This window comes from Saccopteryx leptura, chromosome 2 (assembly GCF_036850995.1).
Source record: "Saccopteryx leptura isolate mSacLep1 chromosome 2, mSacLep1_pri_phased_curated, whole genome shotgun sequence".
NCBI classification, from domain to species: Eukaryota; Metazoa; Chordata; class Mammalia; order Chiroptera; family Emballonuridae; genus Saccopteryx; species Saccopteryx leptura.
This window is the reverse complement of record NC_089504.1, coordinates 267,886,556-267,899,331: the sequence shown is the minus strand read 5'-3', so window position 1 is coordinate 267,899,331 and position 12,776 is coordinate 267,886,556.

Sequence of the window (12,776 nt, the reverse complement as noted above, 5' to 3'; positions counted from 1 at the left end):
TCTCCATGCATCTACTCTCTCCCTCTCCCAGTAAATGACACCATGTTCGCAACCAGGGGTCTCCAAACTTTTTACACAGGGGGCCAGTTCACTGTCCCTCAGACCATTGGAGGGCTGCCAAATACAGGGGTCCTCTCACTGACCACTAATGAAAGAGGTGCCCCTTCCAGAAGTGCAGTGGGGGCTGGATAAATGGCCTCAGGGGGCCGCATTGTGGCCCGCGGGCCGTAGTTTGGGGACGCCTGCTTGAGCCCTCTCTTCCCGTCACTCCCTACATCCAAATCAGCCCCGCTTTTTTTTACTTGTTTATTTTCTGTCTCCTCTCCCTGAATGTAAGGTCTGAGAGAGCAGGGAGCGTGTCGGTCCTGTCGTGAACAAATCCTCGGTGTCTAGACAGAGCAGATATTAAATGCACATTTACTGAATGAATGAACGAAAACATCGGAGAGTTTCTGATTCAGTAGGTGGGGTGGGCAGGGAGCCTGCGTGTCTTACAAGCTCCCCAGCGATGCGTCAGAAACCACGCTTTCAGAAGCACAGCTTTAGAGGTTCGTTGGCCCTCTGTAGGGAGCCTTGCCCTGGTATCGTATTCCAGATGACCTGACCCGGAGAACCATCACAGATCCTTCCCAGAAAGTCTCCTACTTTGAAATCTCTAGTCTGGGACCCTAGTTTTGACAAGAAGCCAGGTGACTGTGATCATGAAGCCAGCACAGGAGACCTGGCTCTGGGGACGTCAATCACACACGGTCCTTACAGAAGCACTATACTGCTGAGCGCCAGTCTTCTCTCCAGCTGACTAAACGTTCTCCACGCATCTTCCCGAAAAAGGACCCTGTCCCACTCCTGCCCCGAGCCTTTGATGAGAATCACCCCGCAGTCAAATTGCCCTGGTGGATAGCAGCCTTGTCAACAACCCACGCACTCCCAGCGTCTCCATCCCTGCCCTCAGCAGAGGGCGGAGACCTTGAAAGAGGAAGATGGTGTGGATTAAACAGCCTCAGCCTGGGTATTTCTGTAGCACCGTGTCGGGCAGGACTGCCTCCCCTGCTGCGCGTGGGCCACTTGCTGCCCGTGTTTTGTTAGTTCCAGCCAACTCTAACTCATTTAAACAGCCAGCTCTGTCCTGAAATGCCCTTGCCTATAAAAAATTTATGTCACTCTGCACACTTTTTCATAAAAATCAAATAAAAATAAAAAACATTAATGTCATTTTGTATAAAATATGCATTCTCTTAAATGAGATTTTTGAAAGGTCCAGAAAAGTGTAAAGAATAAAACAGGAGTCCCTATGATTTTTGTATCCAGAGATAATTACTATCAGTTTTCCAACATATTCCCTCCAAAAATCTAAGAGTAAATGTTTTCAGACACTTTGCAATAGACACCTAAAAGGTGAATTAAAACATCAAAGAAAATGAATTTCAATGCTTTTAAGACACATCGGATAGTGTCAAAACTGTTTAAGATTCTGATTTTTTCTGTCATACATATATATATTTTCTCTGATTATTATCTGAAAATTGTGAGATATCTTTATAATGTTTGCATGATAGTTCACTCCATGAGTGTTCATGGTTTATTTGATATTAAGTTGTTTACATTTTTTGAATTTGTAAGAAACACCATGATGAACATCAACATGATCTTTCTGGATACCCCTTTGATAGCTAGACAAGGAATTACACCAAACGAGGAAAACACTTTTAAGCTCTTGATACACACTGCCTAATTACTTTCTAAAGTAAAAATAGTTTACACCCGATGAGCCTGATTCATTGCCCCTATATTATATTTACAAATATTTTTTAATTTTTTTTGTGAATTCGGTAGATAAACTGTTTTGCATGGTTTTACTTTTTAATTATTTGGTCACGAGTGTAGCTAAATAGTCTTTTGAATGTGTTTTTTCTCATTGATTTACATGTGTATTTAATTAAAATGTTTATTACACTTAGGAAAGACATGCATAATGTAAATGTGTGCTCTAAAGAATACTCACACATAGTAATACTAAGTAGCAACTCAGTATGGTGGTTAAGAAAATGGATCTCTGAATGTTAGACTCTATGCTTGAAAACTGGATCTAATGCTTATTAGCTGGTGACTGGGGAGGATTATTTAACCTCTTTGCTTCAAATCTCTTGGCTGTATAGTTCATTAAAATACCTTTTCCCAGGGTTGTTTTGAAGATTAAATGAGTTACTTCATGTGAAGCACTTGGAATAGTGCCTGTCTTGGAGTAAGCACTGTAATACTTTTTATATTAAGAGTAAATATTGTGTTTCATATGATATATAATAATTTTCTGTTATTATCCATTCACTTTATGGCATAAAAATACTTCCGTTTGTGCCAATTTTGAGGAGACTCACCCCTGGAGATGATAGTTGGGTTGGCATCATTCTGTTACATATAAAATAAAATTATACAAGGGGTTATAACACACACCTCCCTCACTGATGAAGTGTAAAACAGGGAGGCTGTGCCAACAAAGAAAACTGTGAAAAAAAATGAAACAAATATAGACAATTAAAAAAAATCTGTCTGGAGGAAATTCATATTTTGTTAAAATAATGATGAGTAATTTAATTTGACCGATTTTAACAAAATGCTCTGAATTAGAAGTCACAGCAAGGGTACCCCATGATGAAATCTCACCCCCTGAAAACACAGAAATGTGTTACAATAGAGAACCAGGCATTTTCATTTTTTTTTTTTTTTTAAATAATGTCCTGAAGTTTTGTAATTTTTAGTTGTCCTCATATCTAGTTCAAGAATGTTAATTTACCACCTCCTTACATGAATGGAGATCTGTTTCACTGAAGGAGTCACAGTTTCACTGGTTGATGTTTGGGAGGGCACTCTCAGAGGGGCAGATACTGAAAACGTAAGCCATGCCTTCTTTAATAATTTTTTTATTTTTCAAGTACAGTTGGCATACAATGTTATGTCAGCTTCAGGTGCACAACAGAGTGATTAGACATTTATGTAACTCACAAAGCGACCACCATGATGAGCCTCGTGCCCATCTGACACCATACATATTGTTGCAATATTAGTGACTGTATTTCCTATCCTGTATTTTATGTCCCCATGACTACTCTGCACCAATTTGTACTTTTTAAATCCTTTCCTCTTTTTCACCCATTTCCCCATCTCTTCCTCTGTGGTAAATGTTCTGTGTATCTCTGAGTCTGTTTCAGTTTTATTTGTTCATTTATTTTGTTTGGTTTTATTTAGATTCCACTTGTAAGTGGAATCATGAGCCATATCTTCTTTTAGGAGGTTAAATCTTGCCCAAACTAAATAGTGGTCACCACAAACTCGGCCAACCGTATCAAAAACATGTGGCAAAACATCTGAGATAGAAAACATACCCTTGAAGGGGCCCCGTGGACCTCTTGAGTCCCAGAAGAGGCTTAGAGGCAAGCCAGTGTACTTTGGCTTTTATGGGATAATTGAAGCCTCAACTACATTAAATAAATCAGTGGCTGGGGTGGTGGTGGTGGTGGTGAAAACCATTCGAGTCTTTGGCCTTACCCTTAGGGGATGTTTTCCTTTTAGGGCCGCATCTCAGAGACACATATAATTAACTTCTTAAAGGATGAGGTTAAAAACACGTAGCCACCTAGTCATGGAGGGGAAGTGAATGGCCAGAAAAAGACCATTGCCTTGGTCCATACTCGGTTGTTTCGCTGACTCATTCTTGGGGATGTATGATTTTTTTTTTTTTCTTTCCTGAAGCATAAGGAAAATGAAGTTAGGATTTTATTGAACATCTGGGGCAGGGACTTGGATTAAGAAGTCTTCTTTTGTACACAATTTTTAGCTTAAAGGCTTGAATTTGGGGGCTTGTTTTGTGAAAATGCAGCTTCCTTCCTCGTATTCCTTCCCTAATCCCTGAAGTCATCTAGCATATTTCATTCACATCAGAGAACATCTTGCATTTTCTTACTGAAGAGGAAGATGATTTAAAAATTACACATGAGCTTTCTATTTCTCTAAGAGTAGTGGCAGGAGGCAGGCACCAGAGAGGTCTCCACCACTCGAATAGGGCAGGACGGAAGTCACCATGGAATCTCCGAGGAGAAACCTCTTCGTTCGGGGAAGAGGATGGAATTGAACCAATCATATTTTGAGAATTTAAAAAATTATTAGTTGATTTTAGAGAGACAGAGAGAGAGAAAGAGAGACAAACATTCATTTGTTGTTCCACTTAGATGTGCATCCAATGGCTGCTTCCTGTATGAGCCCTGAACCTGGAACCTTGGTGTTTAGGGATGATGCTCTAACTGGCTGAGATAATCAGCCAGAGCCTTGAGAATTTTTTTTAAACTAATGGTTCAACTCTGAGAGGTAGCAAACATTAGATCTAATGCTGACCATTTCTCCTGCAGCGTTGTGTTCAGGGAGGTGGCTCTGTGGTGAAGTGTCTAAGAGAAATTATTGATAAGCACTTTAGCAATAGTTAGCATTCAGATCAAGTGTGGAGAAAGGGTCATGATACTAGACTTTGTCTTTTTCCGAAGTATTTTTGAGAAAGGGCCCCATCCTGACACTATAGGAGCAGCGGTAGCTCAGGAGTCCATCTTTACTCCCAGATTCTAAATCTAATGTTTGTGAACAGCCTCATGGGAGTACAGAATGTTTTTCTTTCCAGAACCTTCCATCCTGTGGCTCATTCTGAATAGCCCTGTGTGTTCTGCCAACGTAACTCCGCTGTCATATGGTATGTTCCTACCATAGCCCAAATTTTCACAACTTCACACCCACTTGAAAACTGGGAATTGAAAGAACTTCTGTCAGTAGCACCCTGGCTCTGTTGGCTGGGAGCTCCTCCTCTGAGCATAACCCTGGGCTGAGGGTAGTCAACCACAGAGACTGGCTTCAGTAGAGAGCGATGCTGCCCCACTGGCTGTGGCTTTTATCATGGGGTTTTGTGTGACTTTCTAAACTTCAAGACACGATTCTCTAAGGCCATATATATATATTTATTTATTATTTATTTTTAATTAGAACCAGTGGTCCTCTGACATAATTGCATTCATCAAGAGAGGTCTAAGATGGATTGGTATTCCTCTTCTAGACACTTTTATTTATTTTACTTTTTAAAAGAATTTTATTTATTGATTTTTGAGAAAGAAGAGAGAGAGAGAGAGAAGGCAGAAGGAGCAAGAAGCATCAACTCATAGTTGCTTCTGGTATGTGCCTTGAATGGGCAAGCCCAGAGTTTCCGGTGACCTCAGCATTCCAGGTTGGCACTCTATCCACTGCACCACCACAGGCTGGGCTCTTCTAGACTCTTTTAAACATGGGGGGAGTCTCTTCAGGTAGGAACCTAGACTGCAATAGTCTTCATTCTAGATGATTCGCTATGCCCACAGACAGAGGATCAACATTTGCATAGATAAGGAGAAACCAGTGTGAGCAGATACCATGTGTGTATATTTATGCATGTGGTGTGAGGAGAGGGAATTAGAACGTGTATGTACTTTGAATTTTAACATATGATCACTGGAAAAATAGGGGCTAGGGACCTCTGTGGGTCTCTTTTATAAGAGTACTAATCCCATAACCCTCATGACCTAACAACCTGCAAAAGGCCCCATTTCCTAATACTATCATATTAGGAATTAAGATTTCAACATATGAATTGTGGGTGGACACAAACATTCAAACAATAGCAGCTGAGTCAGAATGACACCGAGGAAACTTATAAATTGGATCATTTCTCTCAACTGGAGAGTTTGTCCTCTTGGTTCAAAATACACCAAACATCATTTGGCATCAGACAGAAGAAGAAACAACAGTTATTTTCTTTTACTTTACTGTTGATTATGATTATATGCAGGTTCTGTTAAACCCCTATTATTGTTACTGACCCTTCTGGGTCAGGGACGCAAACTGAGATGTTTCCGCTCAGTGCTGTTTGTGCCAATAGGAGACTGAGTTTGGTAAAGCAGAGCAGAAACTTTATTCTTTGGTCAAGGTTTGGAGAAAGTGAGCTCACACTCTAACAGCACCATCTTCCTGACTGGGAGGAGCCACTGCATTTACAGGCTATGGCATGGAGTAATTACATTCTTTTTTTTTTTTTTTTAAGTATTTTTCTGAAGCTGGAAACGGGGAGAGACAGTCAGACAGACTCCCGCATGCGCCCGACCGGGATCCACCCGGCACGCCCACCAGGGGCGACGCTCTGCCCACAAGGGGGCGATGCTCTGCCCCTCTGGGGCGTCGCTCTGCCGCAACCAGAGCCTCTCTAGCGCCTGGGGTAGAGGCCAAGGAGCCATCCCCAGTGCCCGGGCCATCTTTGCTCCAATGGAGCCTTGGCTGCAGGAGGGGAAGAGAGAGACAGAGAGGAAGGAGGCGGTGGGGGTGGAGAAGCAAATGGGCGCTTCTCCTATGTGCCCTGGCCAGGAATCGAACCTGGGTCCCCCGCACACCAGGCCGACGCTCTACCGCTGAGCCAACCGGCCAGGGCTGAGTAATTACATTCTTTAGGCTTGTTAGTTACTATTCTTCTGTTGCACTTGGGCCTTTTTGCACATGATGCCCCAATACCATCTTACTCTTTGCACTTGGCACCTGATCTTTGCACTTGACACCTTGGTCTTTGTGCTCAGCACCTTAGTCTTTGTGTTTGGGAATCCTTTTTAGTTCCTATAAAAGCAAGCAGAGCTCATGATATAATTCAGTGTTAAGAAGCATTAGGGTCTTCTGGGTGACAGCCTGTGATATTATGTCATAGGTACTGCACCAGATAATTTTATCCACATTATTTTCTTTGCTCGTCATAACAGTCCTTTAAGGCAGGTATTGTAGTCACCATTTTACGTCAGCGGAAACTGATGAGCAGAGAGATCAGCGTCCTTGTCCAAGGTGCAACAGACTTGATTGTCAGAGTCAGATCTGGTTGCTGGTTTGTCCTTACCCCGAACTACTTTTATCTACTGGGTCATGTTTTTAAAATCTTGTCACACATTGTTTTAAAAACTGTAAAAAAGAGCAGTCAAATGCCAACTGGGAAATTTTAATTGTTCCTTGTTCCGCCATGGAGGAAAGTCCTGTTAGTCACATATTAATGTCTTTTAGCTACATAAAACAGCCACATAGTGTTAACTTAACAAGGATAATTATGTCCCTTCCTAGAAGAGTAAAGCATCTTGTTTCCCATTCTTTTTATAGCCCATCCCCTCCTTCCCTCATGTAACCTAACATTTGTTTCATAAGAATATTCTGAGGTCATATTGTAAATGTCGCAGCACATTTTGGTCTCCTCTGGAGGAGATATGAATTTCTGGCTCTCCTGAATGTTCCTCTTTTGTTCTCTGTACCGTGAAGCCCCAGGGAAGCTTTCTCCTCCCCGCCCCCCCCCCCCAACAGATCTCCCTGTCCTGAGGCATTCAGGGATTGGAAATCCCAAAACACTAGTGAGCCAGTGAGAGGCATTAGTCCCTGATCAGACCCAACCCAATGACGTCAACTGAGACAATCTCACTCTGCCGCAAATATGTTTTTCTGTACACACCCAAATCCCAGAGATTTTCATCTTCTCTGGGCTCCCCAACATCCACTTTTTCAAATAACAAGCTATGACAGAGAAATAAACCCAGTTTAGAACCCCGGCCGACTCTTACTGGTGACAGTATTTCTCCTTGTGATAGAATATCAACAGGCAATGGGTTTCAGAGTCATCCTTGAACATATTGGTTGAAGAGTTTTGAAGTCATTCTTTTCCCCATTGAATAATCCCTAAGAAAGGGAACCAGGCGTGGAGCTTTCCTAGTTTGGCAAATGCAAGGATCCTTATAGCAGCAAATGACTTAACAAAAGTACATGGAGCATTTTGAAACAGACTCAATGATTTCTTTTTTTTTAAAAAAAATATTTGTTGATTGATTTGAGAGACAGCAAGAAAAACATCGATGTGTTGTTCCACTCATTTATGCATTCATTGCTTGAGTTTTGTATGTGCCCTGAGCGGGATTGAATTCACTACCTTGGTGTATCTGGAAAACACTCCAACCAACCCAGACATCTGGCCAGGGCTCAGTGGTTTCTTTTTCAATCTTGACTGTCAGTTTCTTCTATAAGCAGCTGCAGGATTTGCTGACAGGGAGGGACTGCAAGTGGGAACTTGAGCATCCATCAGCATGGTCAGCAGCACAACACGGGCAAGGGAGGCACAGGGGTCCCAGCTCTGTTACTTATGAATAGCGTTACCCTCCATAAATGATTGAGCTTCTCAGATCTTTAGCTCTCTTAGTTATGGCTTAATATTACTCTTGTTGGGATGCTGATATGAGCGTATAACAGGATAATACATGGCTAAGAGAGTAGATCTTAAAAGTTCTCATTATGAGAAAAGAAATTCCAACTATGTATGGTGATAACAAATCATTATGTTGTGCATCTAAAACTAATGTTATGTGTCAGTTATATCTCAATTAAATATATATATGTAAAGTGCGTGGTATAACAAACAACTACTTTTTTTTTTTTTTTTAGTGAGAGGAGGGGAGGCAGAGACAGGCTTCTTTATGAATTCTGACCAGGATCCACCCAGCGAGCCCATTAGGGGGCGATGCTCTGCCCATCTGGGGCATTTGCTTTGCCGCAACCAGAGCCATTTTTTAGTGCCTGAGGCAGAGGCCATGGAGCCATCCTTAGCACTTGGGGCCAACTCACTCTATCCAGCCATGACTGCAGGAGGGGGAGAGAGAGAGAGAGAGAGAGAGAGAGAGAGAGAGAGAGAGAGAGAGAGAGAGGGAGAGAGAGACGAGAAAGGGAGGGGTGTAGAAGCAGATGGGTGCTTCTCCTGTGTGCTCGGGCCGGGAACAGAACTCAGGACATCCACACTCTAGGCTGATACTCTACCAACCGGCCAGGGCCTTTTATTTCATTTTTTCCTGCCCTGCACCCTAAACATGGTCTTTAATCAGGTTGGAAGAGAAGGAAAGAAAGAGGATGTTTAAAGTTATAGAAGCTTCTTTCTCTTCTTCTTTTCTCCTTTCCATGCAGTTACTGAACCTCACTTGCTCCTCCCTGCTTTGCACATGCTGATCCTGTTTGCTATCCACCTGTTTTTGTTTTTTTTTTACATCTTACTTATAATGAATTAACAAACACTCATGAAACTTCTTGTGTGCACCAATTACTCAACTAGGCATTGTGGACAATATAAAAATAAATAAGGTGAAGACCCTCTCTTCAATGCACGCACTGCTCACTGTTCAATAAAAGATAGGAGATGTAAAACTGTAAATGAGAGGGGAAAAATGTGTAATGTAAGAGCCAACAGAAATGCTTTGGGAGAAAGAGAAGGGAGGGCTTTGTGGAGGCGGCATCTGTGCTGGTCGACCTGTAGAAAGAAGAACCTAATGACATCCCCGAAAGGCACCGGCAAAAGCAAAGTGCTGTCAGATGAAAAGGGTAACATCACTCGTCATAATAACTACTAGCAGCTGAGCACCTGTTACATCTCAGGTGCTATTCTGAGTGCTTCACCAGCATGACTTCATTTCATTATGAAAACAAACTGGAGAAAAATTGTTGTAGGCTCAAGATACCTTTGATTAAAATTAACATCTGCCAGGCTCCAACAGAAGGAAACTTAAGAGCATGAGACCATTTGTGCTATTAACATAATGCTTTGAGATTAAAGAAACCCTAAGTAATCTTAACTTCTATTTTTATAATAAATATAAGAAAGAAGAGAAAGTGAGAATATTCACCAGTCAGGTATTTTAAATATGTATATAAACACAGGGCTGAAGGAATCAAGAAAGATTCTTATCAAATCTATATTTACACTGTATCGTGTCATTATAAAATTGGGTGTTTGTTTATATGAAGTGCCCTGTGGGAATCATCTACAATAATAATAATAATAATAATAATAATCATCCATCTATTCTAATAATAATAATCCACTCTATAATAATCCTTAGAGTCTACAACAGTTGTTTTAATTAAGAAATTATATATATTGTTTTTTAAAGAAGAACAAGTTTACTTATGAATCTTGTAATAACAATTGATTTTCTTCCATGTACCCTGTGTAAAAGGCTGTAATATTCTCAAGGTTAGAAAAAATGTAGTTTTTCTTGCAAAATTATGCTAGTAAAAACTAAATGGTGATTATAATAGAATAATCTTTACCAGGCAATGCCTATGTCTTGGCAGTTCACTGACATGTGATTATTTCCATTTTAGGATGAAGAAACTGAGAGTCAGAGATTCAGTGTGGAACTCCTAAGAAGATGCCTGACCTGTGGTGGCGCAGTGCATAAAGCATCGACCTGGAACACTGAGGTCGCTGGAAACCCTGGGTTTGCCCGGTCAAGGTACATATAGGAAGCAACTACTACGAGCTGATGCTTCCTGCTCACCACCGACTTTCTCTCTCTCTAAAATCAGTAAGTAAAATCTTTAAAAAAAAAAAAAAAAGCCTGAATTCCAACTCACTCCAGCTTTGTCTGAAAAACCACTTCTATCTGACCAGGTGGTGGCACAGTGGGTGGAGCGTTGGCCTGGGATGCTCAGGACCTGGGTTCAAAAGCCCGAGGTTGCTGGCTTGAGCATGGGGTCACTGGCTTGGCTAGAGTCCTTCGGTCAAGGCACTTATAGGGGAGACTCAATGAACAACTAAGATGCCGCAATTATGACTTGATGCTTCTCATCTCTCTCTCTCTCTCTCTCTCTCTCAAAATAAATAAATAAACAAATAATTTAAAAGAAAAAAAAACAAACCACTGGCTTCTGGCCAGTGACACAGTACCACAGGGATGCTGAGAGACCCATTCCTGGGAGACGCAGGACTCCTCTGACAGCGACTTTGGCCTAGGATGCCTGACGGCCTTGCTGAACTCCCCTTAGCCTGCCTGTCATTCTTTTCCTCCCTCTCTTCATCACTAAGCATCAGATTGCATGGTGGTCTGATGGCTTATGCCTATAGCCCCATTTTCTCTATCAGATGTTTCCCTAATATAATCCTTGCTCATTTAATCCTGTTGACATCTGCATCTTGGAGAACCTGGACTGATACATCAGGTGACTTACTCATGGTTACACAGAGATGAAGCCAGGACTCATGCCCAGGTTTGCACCAGAAGAGGTAGGGAGTACTGAGAAACAAGGCCAGCAGAGTGGTTCTTAATTAACAAAAATTTTATCTAACTCTTCTTGAAGAAGTTGCTTGGATTTTAGCTACTAATTCCCCAAAAAACTGATTTTAGAAGATAGTGAGACATCATTTGGGGTTTTCTATTCTTGTGTTCCTGTTTGGAAGGTAAATGCCAGTTTGGTATTCTTTAAATTTCTAACACAAGTTAGCTAACACTTAGTTGACAAGTAGGTGTGAGCAAACTTATCATTGATTTATAGACAACAAATCTAATTGATTAGAGAATTGAATATGAGGTTTGGAAGCTCGGATACCCAGAGAGGAAGGATCAAGCCTACTAGGTGTGGGAAGAACTTTTCAAAAAAGGGGGGAGAGATTCTTCACATCACAATTACACCTCACACTAGACTGGGGAGCATTCACCATAGCCAGGAACTGAACCCCACAGAGGTGCTAATGGTTTATAAGGGAGTCTTATTATAAACCTTTAAGAGCTTCTCCTGAAAATGGGCATAGAGATTTAAAAAATGGAGTCCAAGAGCCCAAGTTATAGTTAAATTACAGTGCACGTGGTTACCCTGAGAATGAGAGGACTGGGAGCTACTAGTCAGCTTCACACAAGGCTGTGAAGTTGGTGAAGTTGCTCTTAAGGGGGTTCTACTTGCTTCTGCTTGTTCCTTCTAATTGGTGGTGGTAGACAGACCAATCAGATCACAGTTCTGCCCTTTTTCATTGTGGAACCCTCGGAAATACATTAGACCTTTCTGAATCTCCGTCTCCTCACCCCATAATTACCCAGGTAAAGTGGATAATTATGAGGATAAAAGGAAATAAGGGAGAAATACCAATAAGAACAACAAAAACTCTTGTTCTGTTACTACCTGTTTTCTTTCCCCATTTCCCATTTCCCTAGCTCACTCTGCTCCCATCCACACTGGTCTTCCTCTACTTCTCCAATGGCTCAGCCCATTGGTACGTTAGGGGGTTTACACATGCAGATCACTTTGCTTGAAATATTCTTCCCCATGTCTTCCTCTTCCTTACCATCCAGGTATGTGTTAAAATTTCTCCTTGGAGTGGCCCTCCTGAACTCTCCTAGATAATATAGGGATCACTTATCCATCCTTATCTAGTTTTTTAGCCTAGTTTCATTTTCTTCAGAACCCTCATTATGAAAACAAATTCTGTAGCATGTAGTTATATTCTTGTTTGACCAGTTCTTCTACTAGCTGAAGGCTCTGAGGGGCTAGGATGTTTTTGTTTGTTTTGTTATTGTTTTTCATGGCTGAATCTCTGTGGTGTAGGAGCATATCTGGTCCATAATGGAAGTTCATTAAACATTTCTGCCTGAATGAACAACAACAACAAAAATTGAATAAAATCAATGTGCCTAGCTCCATGTAGATCAGGGTAGTCAACCTTTGTATACCTATCGCCCACTTTTGTATCTCTGTTAGTAGTAAAATTTTCTAACTGCCCACCAGTTCCACAGTAATGGTGATTTATAAAGTAGGGAAGTAACTTTACTGTATAAAATTTATAAAGCAGAGTTACAGCAAGTTAAAGCGTATAACAATAATTACTTACCAAGTACTTTATGTTGGATTTTCGCTAAGTTTGGCAGAATAAATCTTTATAAAACAAC